The following is an 18,535-nucleotide window of genomic DNA, read 5'->3' on the forward strand; positions in this document are numbered from 1 at the left end:
GATGATCAAGCGTGTTGTGTAACACGAGAATGAACTTTATTGGTTCTCGCACATCAGTGAACATGCTTGAGCTTCCCTTTACCACAACTGATGTGTCAGTTTATAAATGCTTATATGTGAATAAAATCCTAAATTCAATCCATTCATCAAATCAAGCGCTTGTGTCTCTTCAGAAAATTTTGGACTAAAGCGCTCGATTTATATGGATTAGTTTTACAATCTCTTTATGAACTTTTTGAGCATTAGAGTGGTAGTTGCATAGCTGTCAACAGAGGAACAGAAAGCTCTCGTATTTCATCAGAAAGATCTTAATTTGTGTCCTGAAGATGAATGAAAGTCTTACGGTTGCAGAACAAAATGAGAGTGTAAATAATGACAGAATGTTTTATTTTGGAGTGAACTAACAGTTTAATGGCAAGTAGAGACACTTAAGTGTTTTATATAAACTTTTAGTACTTGTGCAAAAATTATCAAAATAAAAAGAAAAGATCCACTGTTTTGCATTTTGTGTATTTGTTTTAATATGCCTATTAAATAGAAGATGGATCAAAAGATAAAGCCCTTGATTATGTCAAATTTACTCTGTTCAATTGTATTTTGAATGTATGTTTACTGTAAAGTAGTTGCTGCTGAGGTAGTGCTAACAATAGATTATAAAGTGGTATTTTAGTGTAAAAGTTTTCAGTACATTAATTGTCTATAAATCTAAATCAGTACTTTAAACTTTGTATTGCCTAAGTATTTAATGTTAAAACTTAACAGAAAAAATATCAGACAATAAGATATTTAATATTTATGAGAACATTCTTGAAATTCTAGATATGTATACTATTTAGAGAGGGGGAGGGGGAGCGGGTACTGTATACAAAATGAGCTGGCCCTGATCCGGCATGGTTCTGGGCCAGATCCAGAACAGAGCTGGACCAGATCTGGCCCACATCTGGGCCAAATCAGCATACAGGAATCCACATCTGGTCCGGAGCTGGCCCAGTGCTGGTCCAGATGAGGAAAAACGGATCCGTGCCGGTATTGGCCCGTTGTGCCAAAAGACACCGGCCCAGGTCCGTTTCACGGATCTGGCCCAGATCTTAAGAAGTGTCTGGGCCAGATCTGGGCCAGATGATTTTTGCTATCTGGGATGGCATTTGGATATTATGGGTAAATTTAATTGATTCAAGCTTTTTAAATGAATCGACATAGTTTTATTTATATTTGAGATATACCTAATAGCCTACTACATATTCATAAAATATTTGCCAGCAAAACTAAATTTACTTAATAAATTGTGATTATTCATATGTTTGTGAACAAGAGGTTTTCTGAATGACAACGTTGTGAGGACGTCGTGGTAAAGTTCCATTTATTTATTTTTTTAAGAATCTTGGCTAACGTTCCAGAAACGTCGCGGGCACGTCCTCAAAAGACGTCGCTGGTTAATCCCACGGAGTAGCGACGTGGTCCATTGGTCTCCTGATAACCTTTTGTATGTAACTTTTTGTGTTCAAAATTTACAAAAAATATACAATGGGAATGTACAACATGAATACATTTTCCAAACCGTTTTTTGTTGTACCCTGAATCATTATGGTAGGCTACACCTAGAATAAGTGTTTATATTCGGACTATTTTAGACCAGTCTGGTAGGAACTGCCGCGGAGTAGCACAAATACCTGCGTGATTCGTCATAGACATAAACAGAGAGAAGTAGCTCCGGCTACAATGTTCTTCCGCAAGATGCATGCCGTTCTGTTTAACCGTTAGAGCGTCAAAAGTTATGGACATGTTTATATATTATATTTTGTGTTTGTGAATGAAGGAGATTTATTGGATGGGGCACGCGCGAGACAAATTCGAAATTTTAAATGAGCAAGTCTAACGGACTTTCGGAGAATCTTGAGTACTGCGCATGCGCATCATTTTGTTCTGTAACGGTCGACTTCCAGCAGACGGACACGGAGTAAAAGGTAAGCCCTACAAATCTGCTTTTATTCATCGTTTTTGCCCATGTGACACTAAATATCACTTGTGATGAGTAATGTTAGTGTAGTGTTTTTGATTTTCTAAATGTATTTCATAAATAAATTACGTTTGGTTAATGTGCGCACGAGCGCTGTCCCCGTGAGGCGGTCTGAGGTAGCGTTAACGTTAAAATTATCTGAGACGAAGTTTTATATTTTTATTTTAGTTATTTTAAGTGTAACGTTCACTGTTTAATGCTATAAACGGCAGAATAATCACTTACATTCGTTAAACGGCAACTGTAGTAAAGTGTTTTTTTTTTATTTTACACCCTGCATGGCCTCCCTGAAGCTCATATGAACCATATTGAAAATTCAATAAAATCTGTATAAAACGGTTAATCAGACACGGTTAATTACTTCACGATTTGTTTACTTAAATTCTTTGTAATGACAGCCAGTGAAGCAGCCAAATCAATGATTTAGAGTTGTTTATAACAATATATTCTCGTTTGTCGCCACTTATTGGTTTAACGTGAACGTTATGTGTGAGTCTATTCATTCCTATAAATCTAACATACTTTTTATTTTCAGCAGCTGGAGGAGAGACAGCCTGTGCAGCAACAACACGACAACAATGATTATAAGCAGGGGTGGGTATTAAATTAGTTTCTGACTTGTTCAGTACCAGTAGATATTTATAAGGTCCTGGACTAATGGTGCTGCTATCGGTATGTATGTAACGTTCAATCATTAATTGCCCTTTATATACAACCACATATCATTCAGATAATCTCCAGGTGGACTGCACGGGTCCAGGATCAAGAGATCATTCATCATGCAGACCATATTCCAGCAGCGTATACTGGGTGAACAACTATGCCTCATTTTTCCAATATCACTTAGGTAAGACTAAATGGATTTAAAGTGATTTCAATCATGGTCATTTGTTTCAGGTCTGCTTGATCATTTTGTTGTCCTGGATGTGAGAACATGGTCAAAAGGTGTGTCAATCAGCATCCAGCCATAAAAGCAGCCTTCTCGTTAAAGGGTTAGTTCACCCAAAAATGAAAATTCTGTCATTTATTACTTACCCTCATGTCGTTCCACACCCGTAAGACCTTCGTTAATCTTCAGAACACAAATTAAGATATTTTAGTTGAAATCCGATGGCTCAGTGAGGCCTCCATAGGGAGCAATGGACATTTCCTCTCTCAAGATCCATTAATGTACTAAAAACATATTTAAATCTTCCTTTCATTCCAACCAGATGATCCCACAGTAGCTGCACGAATCTCAAGCTGTCTGGCGGGCATCTCGGCATGGATGAAAGAACATCATCTACAGCTCAACCTGGCTAAGACTGAGCTTCTCGTCTTCCCTGCCAATCCGACTCTAAATCACGATTTCAGCATCCAGCTAGGTACATCCTCAATTACCCCGTCAAATTCGGCCAGAAATCTTGGAGTAATCCTTGATGACCAACTGTCCTTCAAAGACCACATTGCAAAGACAGCTCGGTCATCCAGATTTGCACTATACAGCATCAGGAAAATCAGGCCCTTTCTAACAGAACATGCAACACAACTTCTGGTCCAGGCCCTGGTCATTTCTAGGCTTGATTACTGCAATGCTCTTCTGGCTGGACTGCCATCATGCACAATCAAGCCTCTACAAATGATTCAGAACGCAGCAGCACGTCTCGTCTTCAACGAGCCCAAAAGAGCCCACGTCACGCCTCTCTTCATCTCTCTTCACTGGCTACCACTTGCTGCTCGCATTAAATTCAAGGCGTTGACGCTTGCTTACAGATCTGCCACAGGCTCAGCACCCTCCTACTTCCACTCACTCTTACGAGTCTACACTCCTACCAGAAACCTGCGCTCATTAAAGGAGCGAAGGCTTGTGGTACCATCACAGAGAGGCACAAAATCACTTTCCAGAACGTTCTCGTTCACTGTTCCTTGCTGGTGGAACGATCTTCCTGCCTCCATCCGGAATGCGGAATCCCTGGCAATATTCAAAAGACAGCTGAAAACCCATCTCTTTCGTGAGCACTTGACCTCATCTTAAAAAAAAACAAAAAAAAAAAAAAAAAACCTTCTTATTCTTATCCTTTCACTTTCCTCTAATCCCTCTCTATTGTAGTTTAGGATAATCTGAGCACTGCCTATAACTTGTATTATGAGCACTTCTTGTCTATTTGCCTCGTCATGACGACTCGCTTGTTGTATTCCTCACTTGTAAGTCGCTTTGGATAAAAGCGTCTGCCAAATGAATAAATGTAAATGTAAATGTAAATCGGTTCATGTGAGTACAGTGCTTCAATATTAATATTATAAAGTGACAATATTTTTGGAGCGCCAAAAAAACTAAATAACGACTTATTTAGTGATGGCCGATTTCAAAACACTGCTTCAGGAAGCATCGGAGCACAGATGAATCAGTGTGTCGAATCTGCTGTACGGAGCGCCAAAGTCACGTGATGTCAGCCGTTGGCAGTTTGACACGCGATCTGAATCATGATTCGACACACTGATTCATTTGTGCTCCGATGCTTCATGAAGCAGTGTTTTGAAATTGGCCATCACTAAATAAGTCGTTTTTTTTTTTTTTTTTTTTTGGCGTTCCAAAAATATTCTTGTCGCTTTATAATATTAATATTGAACCACTGTACTCACATGAACTGATTTAAATATGTTTTTAGTACCTTTATGGATCTTGAGAGAGAAAGTGTCCATTGCTCCCTATGGAGGCCTCACTGAGCCATCGGATTTCAACTAAAATATCTTAATTTGTGTTCTGAAGATTAATGTCTTACGGGTCTGAAACGGCATGAGGGTGAGTAATAAATGACAGAATTTTCATTTTTGGGTGAACTAACCCTTTAAAAGGCTCAGGAGGACAAACAGGTAATTCACAGGGTTGAATTTCACAATTCAATTACTCACAGAGACAAGGAGATGTTAATAATTCTGAATTTGAGGGGTCAGCAATTTTACTATTTGATACATTTACACTTTTTATTTAATTCAGAAATCATTGTGATTGATGAATCTGAATATAGGTGATGTGTACATTTATTTAGAAATCGGATTTGATATTTTAAAATGCACTGTCTGTCCAAAATTACAGACTTTCCCGCTGTTGGTGCATATTAACCATCATCCTGTCATTGTTTCTTTTCTGTTTCAAAAAGCAGACTTTATATTTATCATTCCAGGTCCTGATTAGGAGACGCAGAGAACATGAAGCATGTGCCATGCTGTTTATATTTATCAAGCAGTAAAAATGCTCAAAACTAAACAGAAGCATTTTGAAATTTTATGACAACCGTCATTTATTACACTGCATTCATTCAACAACAATGGTTACACATGCTTTACACTTTCAAATTTCAGTTTTTAATCTGATCAAGTGTTTACATGTCCTATCGAACAGATTAGAAAAAGGTTTAAACCACCCCTTACAATCAGAATGAAATTTTGAAAATCTGATTTGGCAAATTTATTCTGAATGACATGGTTGCATGTGACTTAAAGGGATAGTTCACCCAAAACTGAAAATTCTGTCATCATTTACTCACTCTCAGCTTGTTCCAAAGCTGTATACATTTCTTCTGTTAAAAAACACCATTGACTTCCATAGTTTTTTTTTTTTTTTTTTTCTACTATGGAAGTCAATGTTGGCCCAAGGCAGCCTGGTAACGGTAACAAACTTTCTTTAAAATATTTTATATAGCTTTGGAACAAGCTGAAGGTGAGTAAATGATGATAGAATTTTCATTTTTTTGGTGAACTATCCCTTTAATTCGACTGTGCAACTAGTCCGATTACAAATTAATTATTAGGGTCCATGTAAATGCAGCTATTGTATAGTCTCAAATGATACACAATCACATCACATAGGCTGCTTGGCAACCCTATAACTTTTTTAAATCTGAAGCTATAGCAGCAACATTAGCTGTGTTTAAAGTCACATGTAACCACATTAGTTGAAATGAATTGGCCGGGTCCAATTGACATTTAATTCGGATTGAAAGGGCATAATTAAAGCTTTTTTAAAATCTGTTCGATTAAAACTGTTCGAATCAATTTGACTATCAAATACAATCCAAAATCTCCTTCCTCTCATCATCTCATCCGCAAGCTTCTTGTTTTGGGCGTTGAAAGGGGCATTTTTACTCCTTGATAAATATAAACAGCATGGCACAAAGCTTAATGTGCTCATCGTCTCCTAATTAGGACCCATAATAGATAAATGTTAAGTCTGTTTTTAAAACAAAGAAAAGCTGTGTAGTGCAGTCGTGCAATGTACCAACTGCTTTGACATGATTATCGGGTTAACTAACTTGTATGCAAGGGCTCACAAACTACTGAGTGTTCGAACTTACAAAGTGTACGCCTGCCTAAAGTGTTAGTTCACACAAAAATGAAAAAAAAAAAATTACTCACCCTTATGTCATTCCGAACATGCAAGAATGTGTTGTTCATCTTCGAAACATAAGTGAAGATATTTTAATGAAATCTGAGCGTTATCTCCCTCAATTTACAGACCATGCAACTAACACTTTGATACTTCAAAAAGTTCATAAAGAGATTGTAAAAGTTATCCATATGAATGGAGCAGTTTAGTCCAAATTTGAACATGAACTTCAAAGAGACTTGTTCGCTTAATGCAATATACAGTTTGAGTTTAGACTTTTATTTACATATAAACATTAATTAGCGAACATAAATGGAAGCTCAACTGTACTTGTTTGTATATTCACTAGTGTATTAAATTTGTTCATTATATAAAGTGATCGAGTTTATTCAGAAAATTTGAACTAAACCTCTCAATATTCATTAGATTAGATTTACGATCTGTATGAACTTTTGTTTTAAACATCAAAGTGGCAGTTGTGTAGACTGTCAATGGAGGGACAGAAAGCTCTCAGATTTCATTAAATTATCTTTATTTGTGTTTTGAAGAGGAACGAAAGTCTTAACAGGTTTGGAACGACATGAATTCATGTCATGATAAAAACAAATAATGTTGTAACTCACAATATATACATATTTTAATGATTTCAAAATACTATCAAAAATTTAAAAAAAACTTCATAATCGCAATTAATTTAGGCTACATGAAATATGCCCTTACTTTATTTTTTCTTAAAATATTTTTTTCTTGCCTTCGTGTACAGAAAGATGTATTTTTGAGGAGGCTGCAACAACGACTAAAGCCAGGGACACACTTAACGACTGTAAGGCCGATTATAAATAAACTAATTAACTGATCTTGCCCAAACACATAGAGTCAGAGCCAGTTGCATTCAGTCTTTTATAATCTGTAAGTATTTAAATCCACTTCAGTCGAAGGAAACAGTTTTTAAGTGTGTTGATTTCAGTCTTAGAATGTTTCTTCTAGTCGTTCAGTTCAGTGTGTCCCCAGCTTGAAGTAATCGTTAATGTAAGTTCTTTGAGAATTTGTGCACTGTTTATTATCTAAATGTAATAATGTACACTGCCAATCAAAGATATTGAGATTTGGAAGATGTAGCAAAATTTAATTTATTCCTTTGATGGAAAATTTTCGGCATAATTTTTCTAGTCTTCAGTGCCACTTGATCTTTGATCATTCTAATATGCTGAATTGATGCTCGACATTTCTTTTGAAATGTGCTGCTTCATATTTTTGTGTTCTTGAGCATCAAATCATCATATTAGAATGATTTCTGAAGGATCATGTGACACTGAAGACTGGAGTAATGATGCTGAAAATTCAACTTTGATCACAGGAATAACTTACTTTTAAAAATAGATTAAAATAGAAAACAGTTAATAGTAAAACTATTTTAGAATATTAAAGTAAAACTACTTCACAATATTATTATTTTACTGTATTTTTTCATCAAATGCTGCCTTGGTAAGTAGAAGAGACTGCTTTTAAAAGTAAAAATGCAACTTCTAACAATTTAATTCAACCTTTCAGCTGCCAGAGGAGGATGATGATGGCAGTGGTGACCGAGGTGACAGTGCAGCTCAAGATGAAGAAGAGGAGGAACATGTAAGTTAAACATGCTTTCCTCATACCTTTCTAACAAACAATAAACCTGACTACAATAACTACTATAATATATATTTTTTTAGCTTCCAGTTTGCAAAAATCCAAAGTGAATATATAGAGACCATCCTCCTATCCTTACCTCAGAAGAACCTGAGAAAGACCCTCTTCCTCTTCTCTCACAACTCTCCATCATCTACCTCTACAACACTGTTGGCAAGAGTGTTATACACAGCTGAGGACACGGTAATGAGAGATCTCAAATTCTTCCTCAAAGTCCACATGTTCATTTTCTTGAACAAAAACTGTACATGTATTTTTGGGTGGGCCAAACTATTATTTGAAGAAATGCTAAAAATCTCTATATTGTTCTTTATACATATCTTTTACTCTTTATGAATGTCATCTTCTGGATTTTTTTTAGCTTTTGAGAAGCTCAAGGACTGTATATCTTTGGTAATTGTGATATTGTCTGGCAGTAAAGCAGTATTAAAGCACATTACCTCAGTATATTTGTAGCAGCTGCCTCATACAGGACACTTAGGAAATGGTTTAATATATATTTTTTGCAAATAAATTAATAAAATATCTGCTGAATCTTTTTCATATCTTTGTCATTTTTGTGCCAAATTATGGATAGTAGTAATCATAAGAGTATCTATAAATATAATTGATAAAATCATTATTTAACTATACCCATCTAATGATAAAACACTTTGTCAATTAAAAGAATAAAACATATTAATCACTGGTTACATTTATTTATTGATTGTATTGTTTGATCTATGAATGTGTTCAATTTATGAATTCATGTGTTAACACTTTACATGGTTAAAACATGGTTACATGGTAATATTCAAATGTATTGGCTTAGTAATTGTACAAAATAACAATGCTGATGATTTCATGGATGCAGTTTGTTTCTAGCCATTTTCTGTCAGAATTTAATGAGGGTTTCTATTGGTTTCCACTACATATTTTGATCTGCAAATGTATTAACCAAAGCAATACAATTCCCTATAACAATTAGAATTTATTATAAGGTTTTATAGCAGAGAATGAAGTGTTTATCAGTTCTGCATTGATTTCAAGGTTATGGACGGTGCACAATTTCCATTCCCCGGAGTAAAGGTGAGAAGCAGATTTTAAGATAAAGGTCGAGGTGGTATTTTGGTCTTTAGGACGTACCTGTCATGTTCCAGCAACGTACCATTAAAACGTCGCCACAACGAATATGGGAATCACAAAGTTACGTCGCTGGAACGTTATTCGGGACGTCGTTGCAACTAATATGAGCCGATCCAGTTACGTTTTCACAACGTGCCAGTTTGGTCGTTGAGACGTTACTGTCACGTTCCAGCGACGTACCGCTATAACGTCGCCACGACGAATATGGGAATCACAAAGTTACCTCGCTGGAACGTTATTCGGGACGTCGTTGCAACTAATATGAGCCGATCCAGTTACGTTTTCACAACGTGCCAGTTTGGTCGTTGAGACGTTACTGTCACGTTCCAGCGACGTACCGCCATAACGTCGCCACGACGAATATGGGAATCACAAAGTTACGTCCCTAGAACGTTATTTGGAACGTCGCTGCGACTAATATGAGCCGATCCAGTTACGTTTTTACAACGTGCCAGTTTGGTCGTTGAGACGTACTCCTCACGTTACAGAGACGTACCACTATAACGTCGCCACGACGAATAAGGGAATCACAAAGTTACGTCCCTAGAACGTTATTTGGTACGTCGCTACAACGAATATGGTCCGGTCCAGTGACGTTGTCACAACGTAACTGTGTTAGCTGGGAACGCTGTCAGACCGACGGCATCTTCAGATTGCCGATGGTGGTCCGACCGTGTCTAGCCGCTGAATTTGTGCCGCCCAAAAAACGCTGGCGGACCGCCAGGTCATTGTTAGCTGGGAATGGATCACGCTATAACGACACCCATACGGTAAAAAAATGTATTTTATCTGGCCAAAATATATTTTAAATATATGGTAAATATATGTTACAGTGAAGTTCAATGAAATATATTTTTGAAACTGAAAATATATTTTGTTTCAACCTTCATATACTTAAAATATATTTAAACATGTATTTCAGGGGCAAGAAAATATATTTATATATAAAAATATATTTCAGGGCGCAAGAAAATACATTTTCAATCTTACAGTCAACAATGCAAATGTGGGTGGAAGAAAGCCTTGCAATCAAAACTATCCATTATGTTAGAATAATTTTAAACACTTACAGAAAAAATATGAATTTCCGGGAAAAAATTATTTCCCGATATTTTCCACATTGACCACTTTGTTCACATATGATCTTCCCAACAAATACAGAGTGATTATGGCACCTCAGAATAAAAATGTTTGTTTTAGTCTATTATTTATTAATTTATTTATTTATTTATTTAATTTATTGTCAGTAATATAGCGTTTAAATCTACATCAATTACATATAAATAGATGAATAAAATCGCTAGATGTACGATGTTAACTGTGACGTAATTTGAATGGGAAAACCACTAGCAGCGCTACTGCGCATGCGCGTCATTTTGATCTGTAACGGTCGTCAGTCAACCGGGAGTTCTCGGAGTAAAAGGTAAGAGCTATAACTTTATTTTTAGTCGTCATTTTTCACATATGTAATGTTAATTGCTACTATGAATGTATAATGTTTTGTTTTGTCATGTTTTTTTTTTTTTTACTTTATTTGTCAATTTAATGCCCTGTTTAATTTGCTCACATGAGGAGACACATTTGATATTTACAGATTTCCGTTTTAACGTTAGTTGTTTTTAATTTGGACACTAGTGAAAACTAACGTTACACACAAAAAACTGTTTAATATTTTTGTAAATTTCAGCTGTAGAGTGTTTGGGAGCCGTGTGCTGCCTGGGGGGTATTGCACAAAAGCAAGATAAGGGATTAAGCTGGGATTTTCCAGTTATCCTGGCTGAATTTAGCCCTGACTCGGTTGCATGAAGGGAGGCTAAATTAATCTACATTAAGTTACTATGGAGATTTACACTTTGCAGCTAGCCTGCTCCGAAGCAGGCTAACAACCAGGCTAAGCTGAGCTCCTCTAACACTGACCAATAGGAACGCAATGATATTACAACTGACTCTCTCACATACAATTATTTGACTTTATTAACATATATATATATATATATATATATATATATATATATATATATATATATATATATATATAGTGTGTGTGTGTGTGTATATTATGTGTATATTATTATGTGTGTATATTTTATATATATATATAATATATATATATATATATAATATAAAATACACACATTTACTAAATTGTGCTAAATAAACATATATTTGTGTAAGTTTAAGACATTTTTATTATTTTAATATTTTATTAAAAGGTAAGTATGATGAGAAACAAAACATTTAAAGAGAAGTAATTTCTTAAAAATTAAGTGTTATATAGCCCACTGAATCATTCTTAGACTTAATGCTGACAACAATGGAAGCACTTGGGAGAGAACTGTCAGGAGACTTATTTCTTAGCACAGAAGAATACAAGAGGATTACCAAATCATTGTTTTAAGTGTGAAAATATAGCAAAAGTAACACAGAAATTCAAAATCAATAAACCTGTGACGAGGCCCCTGAAACAATCAGGCCTTCATTTGTAAGCTTTCATTAAGTGATGAGTGATTTTTTTGCTAGACAAAGAGCAGGAGAAATACCAAGTGAGTGTTTCAGAGCCAGAAAAAGCTATGAGAAGAGTGACAGAGTAAGATGCAGCCTGCTGAAGTGGCATGCATGGTTGTTGTCCACACTGAAACTACCCACTGTAGTCAAAGCACAATAAAGTCAGCTAGCCTTTTCCAAGGCCCATATTTAATCTATATTCTGGTCTCATATATATATATATGGAATTCAGGTTGATTAGGACACTTTTTGCTATTGAAATGACTGGGAAAAATGTCCTAATCAACCTGAATTTTTTATATATATATATATATATGTGTGTATGTTTTCCTTTCTTACTGGCTAAATGTTTTGTGCCCAATATTTAATTAGATTGTTTTAAAATATATGAATACATTACATTGATGTCCAACATCAAATATTTTAGCGAAATGTATATTTTAGAATTATTGCGCTTCTATTGCGTCCCGTCTGTTTAGCGCGCATGCGCGCAGCAGCGCTCGTTCAATGTGAAGTTTAGCCTCAAAATGGAAATATTTGCATGACTTTCTAACATTTACAGATGGAGAATAAACTTGTGAAAAGTAAGTTATGCACTAAGGAAAACACCATGTCTCAAACGCATAAAATACAGTGCCCAAGGAAGTCGACCGGAAGTTGAAGTCGGCCGGGTGCCGCCATCTTGTAGCAGAACTTCACTTGCGTTAGCATCCCCATTGACTCCCATTCATTTTGGCGTCACTTTGACAGTGAATAACTTTACATCTGAGGTGTTTAAAGACTCCATTTGTCCATTATTTATTTCTAAAGATACACGACAATGTATAAAGGGCTCCATTACCTTCTATGTTACATTATGGCCCCGTAGATACAGTTTTTGTAAAAATAGGCTAACGATTGCGTCATAACCACTCGACTCTCTGTCGCACAGTAGAGAAATTACCGTACAGACATGAGGAGAAGCTCGCAGGCAATCGGGGAGATGTCAAGAGAGATGGCGTACTGGCGTTACATTTTAAAATATTATACAAAATAATTAATCAGAATACTTACTCCTGCTTACTCACGCCAAAGAACTCCCCGCTCAAGCTCGCCGTCTCTGCAAGATTAACGATGGCAGTTTGCACGCACAGCTACTAGAAGATTTACATCTGTCAGACAGGTTGCAGACGTCATCAAGCTTAGTTTGAGTCTGCGCGTCAGAAACGGAAGTGCTAAAAATCGCTAAAAATGGGCTTCACTTGTCTCAATTGAGTTCCAATGGGGTCGCTGTGTCCATTTCTTTTACTGTCTATGATAAAATAGCACAAAATGTATGCCGTTTCCTATGGTGGATCGATTTGATCCATGATCGACCTCTAGGGCTGCTTAAGAAAAGCGTGCACGCGAAATTATCTTGACTAGGTAAACCTGGATCGAATTAGCGGGACTGCGTGAACTTCAATTACCTTTTATGAAACCGTTTTAGCCCAAACTCATTTGTTAGGTTAATTCAAGTCAGGTTTTGGAGTTTAATCCTCGCTTTTCTTAGCATCTTTTATGAAACAGCCCTCTGCTGTTGTCGATCGATGATGCTCACGTGATCCTGTCACTGATAGTGGAGCCTGTAACGTAAGTGTTTTTTTTTTTTTTTTTGCTAAATTTAAATGTTTTACTAAACTTGTTAATTAGGCACACGTTATTCGCTCGTTATTAGAGTTCAGGCATATGCTGGTTTGACATTAATGGCATTCATACGCTCAATCTTTCTACTAATATTATTATTATTAATATTAATACAGCCTAGGTTACTATAGTATAATTTTTATTCACTTTCTGCTGAATGACAAACTGTTTTCAATGAACCAGTTGAGCCAGTGATTCAATAACAAAAGATGCTTATTTGTCATGACCTACAGGTTTACATGTGTCATTCATTACTGTAAAAAATCTACTTTTTATTTTCAGTAGCAGAAGAAGAGATAGTTTGTGCAACAGCAACAAGGTGAGAATGATGAGACACTTTAAGAAGTAAAATATATTTTTAAATTAAGCACTGTTAAGCAAATTATATTATTTTATTGTGTAATTTATGAATTGATATGTTCTCTGCACTTGTGTTAATATCTCTTTCTGTCTGGAACAGGTGTGGGTCCAAACCCATCTGTCAAGACGCTTGTCCACTTGCTGTCTGCCCCACCAGCCCAACGATTGTGCTGGAGAGCCTCTGACCACAAGTCATAGGTACAGGATAATGTTCATAGTCAAGTCATCTTCATTTCTGTAGCACTTTATACAAAAGAGCTTCACAGTAATAAACATGAAATTAACAGAATTCAAAATTCAACAGTTGAATTTAAATATAAAGGCCAAACTACAGATTTTTTTTTTTTTTTTTTTTTTTTTTTTTGGCTAAGAAAAATAAAGTTTTTGTTTCTGATAATACTAAAAAAAAGGGATACTCCACCCAAAAATGAAAATACTCTCAGAATTATGACTTTCTTTCAAATTATGATTTTTGGAAAATAATCCATCTCTGTGAGTGCAAGTGTAAAGTTGACACTTAAAAAACCACACAGAGTAAAAAACAACAGTAGTCAACTTGACCCTAGTTGAAGTGAAACACTAGGTGTGTGTTAGAAAAATACTAATATTTTTAGGTCTGTGCTTCCAAATGACTCAAGCTTTAAAACACACATCACAAATTACAACATGTTGACTTTGAGCCCATATTGGACAGTTGGCAAATCTGTAGTGTAACAAATTTAACATATAATAGTATTTTCCTCAAACACACCTATTGTTTCACTTCAGAAGAAGTTGATTTGTCAATTGATGTCATGTGGATTACCATCATGTTCACTTTGTTTGGTTTTTGACCTTCTTGTGTGAACACACAGAGGTTGAGTATTTTTCTAAATATCTCTGTGTGTATTCCACAGAAAAAGAGAATGTCATAATCAACTGGAAAAGCTTGAGGGTAAGTAAATGAGATCATTTCTGTTTTTGGGTGGATTATCCCTTAGAGTTAAGTTAGCTTAAATGAGTGACTTTGTGATATTCCACTATCCCTTCATTTGTAAAAGTGAAAATGCAATGCAGAAGTGTAAAGAAAGGCTAATTCGACCTCTCCTCAATCATTCGTTTCTTTACTGTACTGTCCAAAAATATGCCCATTAAATATCTTTAAAATCCAGTATACATGTAATTGTTTTAGTTCCAGTGTAAACAAAAATATCAGGAAATCCAAAACTAGTCAGAAGACAAAGTGCATGCCCTCTGTACCTGTACACATGTTCAGTTATTGTGTTTTGTCTTTTGTATGAGTACAGTGGTAGAGATAGAAAAAGTGCCCTTGACGAGGAAACCACGGCAGCCATATATACGGTAAGTCAATACTTGGAGAAAGGAAAATTTACTAGAAACATCAAGTTATAAAAAATAACTGATTTTTGTCTCACAGTCAAGAAGAGATTTCCAAATGTGTCCAAAGAGGCTTTGAGGATTTGAACTGGGGAAGCTGAGACTTCTTGAAAGCAAAAAAGTTATATTTGTTTGAATATTGTAATTATTCTGTCCCTGCTGCAAGTAGGTTGCACCTCGACAGATAGTTAAACAGGATGAGGGATGAAGAAAAAGTCGAAACCAAAAGAGTTCTCTTTCAGTGTTTTACTTGAAATCTTCAGTTGCCAACATCGTATTTTGTGAAACTAAAATACAAACATAAAGCATATATTAAGTATCAAGTAAGAATAAATCTAACTTTTAAGAGAGAAACAGAATTTAGCGCTAGTATATGAAAGTGAGATATTAACAATCTTCTTTGATGAATGTTCAACAAATTATTTTAAATGCCATGAAATACTTCTTTTTTAACATAAATAAAAATCAATGAACAATTAAACTTACAGACGATGGCCTCTTTGGCATGAAATGACAAGAATATAGCCTTTATCAGAGAGACATCTGCTGCTGCATCACTGCTATAGTGAAGTGAAATCTAAGATGGCTGCCGTGACCTCTAACCTAAGTCACATGATATATCTTAGCCAATGAAATAAATCCAAAAATTAAATGACTACTTAAATGGTCAGAACAGTAATTTTTTGAACATTGTAAAGTATGTTCCTTGCTGAATTTTTTATTCAAATGTTCATGTGTTATAGACAACAAATAAAAGTTTTTCAAATGTGACATGTGAATGTATTTTTTTTTGGGTTGAAATATATGTAGGGCAAAATATATTTTTAAATGCTTTTGTAAAATATATTTAGAAAATATATTTTTTAAAAATATACAAAAAATGGCCAAAAAATACATTTTTAGAAAATATATTTATGTATATATATTTGAAAATATATTTTTTAAAAATATACAAAAAATGTCCAAAAAATATATTTTTAGAAAATATATTTATATTTGAAAATATATTTTACCGAATATATTTTTTGGCCATTTTTTGTATATTTTGAAATATATTTAAAAATATATTTGAAAATATATTTTTTTACCGTATGGGCAATGATGCACTGCTGTATCAGTTATCGCATAATTCCCTCTTTTGGACACTTTTGCTTTAACGGACATTAACACTGCAAAATCAAGCTGTCATATATTTATTGTCCAACATTCCCAATTTTCTGATGCATGTCCTTAATTTAATTTCATTAATTAAGTGTTTATAAGCCTAGTGCTAATACTAGATCTTTTAAAGAATTTTAACCCAAACTGACTGGGTTTCTGCAAAAAGGTTTTGTGGGAAAAAAAAGTGGAAGGCTTACAAAGTCTGTAAAATAAACTTTTAAAAGGATTTGATGATCACTAGTTATAGTATTTTTTTTCTGTGTTGTCATCATTCAAGTTTGATTTCAGCTTTAATATACTTTTTTAAATTATTTTATTTTATTTTAACGTTTTTTTATAGCATCAAATAACTAACTAAAACCGAACTTATTTAAAGAACGAACACTTGAACTAACACCAGCGTGATAAAAACTGACTAAAATGGCAGAAATTGTCTTTGGAAAAAAAGATTAGAAGTGAAATTTAATTGTTTAGTTTGTCTCACGTCCCACTGGAATACATGGAGAGGGTGGGGTTTATGACCTCTACTGCATCCAGCCACGCGGGGCGATCGAGACGCTTTGGCTTCACTTTTCAGGACTCACGTGGCACTCTTGGTTTAAACCGGTATCGGTAGAAATATTTTTAAAACTCATAAAAAACAAACAAACAATAAAATCAAATGTTTTCTGCAAACTTCACCAGATTCTTGTTCTACATGTTCCCAAGTACCACTGTGGTGATTGTCATGTTGTTTAACTGTTTTATTCTTTAATATGACTTTGACATATTTTAATAATTCATAAAAATATTAAATCAAATTGTTTTCTGCAAACTCCACCTGATTATCGTTCTACATGTTCAAAGGTAGCTACCACTGTTGTGATTTTCATGTTGTTTTACTGTTTTATTCTTTAATAATTATATGTCAAAGTCATAGACTATTTACCTCACAATACAGACATATTTTAAAAATTCATAAAAATATTAAATCAAATTGTTTTCTGCAAACTTCACCTGATTCTCTGGGAGTTTTCTGAAAGCTCCCACATGTACCACGTGGCCTCTGTACCACCTGACCGCTGTTTAGGCGTTGATGGTGGTGCCATGGAAATGCATAATTCCCAGTCCAAGGATCAAAAGGACGTGAACAGCTCCGAATATAATGTCATGTGTTGTCATTTCAAGATTCCGGTAAATACGAGGTTGCGTGAACGCAGCATTGTTTTCTGCAAACTCCACCTCTGCATTTTCCCAAGTACCACTGTGGCGATTTTCATGTTCTTTTACCGTTTCATTCTTTAATAATTATATCTCAAAGTCATAAACTATTTAACCTTGATATACAGACATTTTAAAAGTTCATAAAAAAGTAAATAAAGTCAAATTGTTTTCTGCAAACTTCACATGATTCTTGTTCTACATTTTCCCAAGTACCACTGTGGTGATTTTCATGTTCTTTTACTGTTTCATTCTTTAATAATTATATTTCTGTCACAGTTCTCTCATCTCCTGAACTCTATTTCCCATGATCCTCCTGTTTCCACACCTGCACTCACTTCCCTCGTCATCTCCCCACCAGCACTCATCACCTGCACCTGGACTTCATCATCAGCACTCCCTTTATAATGGACTCACTCTCTTCACTCCCCGTCTGATCTTGATGTTTTGAGTGTGTGTTGTGCTTCAGCACAGCACACCGTAACAATTTCAAAGTCATAGACTATTTACCTCGCTATACATTTAAAAAATTCATTAAAAAAATAAAATCAAATTGTTTTCTGCAAACGCCACCAGATTCTTGTTCTACATCTCACCAAGTACCACTGTGGTGATTTTCATGTTTAACTGTTTTATTCTTTAATAATTTGTAGCGGTGGTAGCCCTTCAACTTTAAAAAAATTTAATCATAATTATTTTATATATTTATCGGTTTGTTTGGGCGCCAGACAGGCCTTTAATCTTGTCAATAAGTTAACTCCGGATAGCTCAATAAAAACCACCATTACATGTGAGGGAATTGAAAGGGCAGAATCAAATTAAACTCATAGGGAAACATCACTTCATTTGCAAATTTATTTTAGAAAACCAACCAAGAATCAAATAGAATCATATACCCAAACTTAGCAAAACATAACCCTTAGCTTCACTTATCACAGTTAAGACAGTCTTACATTTTACATAGACACCTCCACAGAGAACAGGACAAAAGAAACAAAAAACAAATAAACAGCATAAGACAAAACTCTAAAAAGTGCAAAACCACAACTTGACTGTGGATGTTGTAACGGTAT

At 35.0% G+C, this 18,535-nt stretch overlaps 1 long non-coding RNA gene across 1 annotated transcript; it reads right to left on the reverse strand.

Annotated features, from left to right (window-relative positions):
* Positions 1-14,810: 14,810 nt before the first annotated feature.
* On the reverse strand, positions 14,811-15,720 carry LOC125277547. The gene is made up of 2 exons (XR_007186919.1): positions 15,588-15,720; positions 14,811-15,388 (listed from the first exon to the last, which is right to left on the reverse strand). It is a non-coding gene; the product is annotated as an uncharacterized LOC125277547 (long non-coding RNA).
* Between the last annotated feature and the right edge of the window lie 2,815 nt (positions 15,721-18,535).

This window comes from Megalobrama amblycephala, linkage group LG10 (assembly GCF_018812025.1).
Source record: "Megalobrama amblycephala isolate DHTTF-2021 linkage group LG10, ASM1881202v1, whole genome shotgun sequence".
Taxonomy (NCBI): Eukaryota; Metazoa; Chordata; class Actinopteri; order Cypriniformes; family Xenocyprididae; genus Megalobrama; species Megalobrama amblycephala.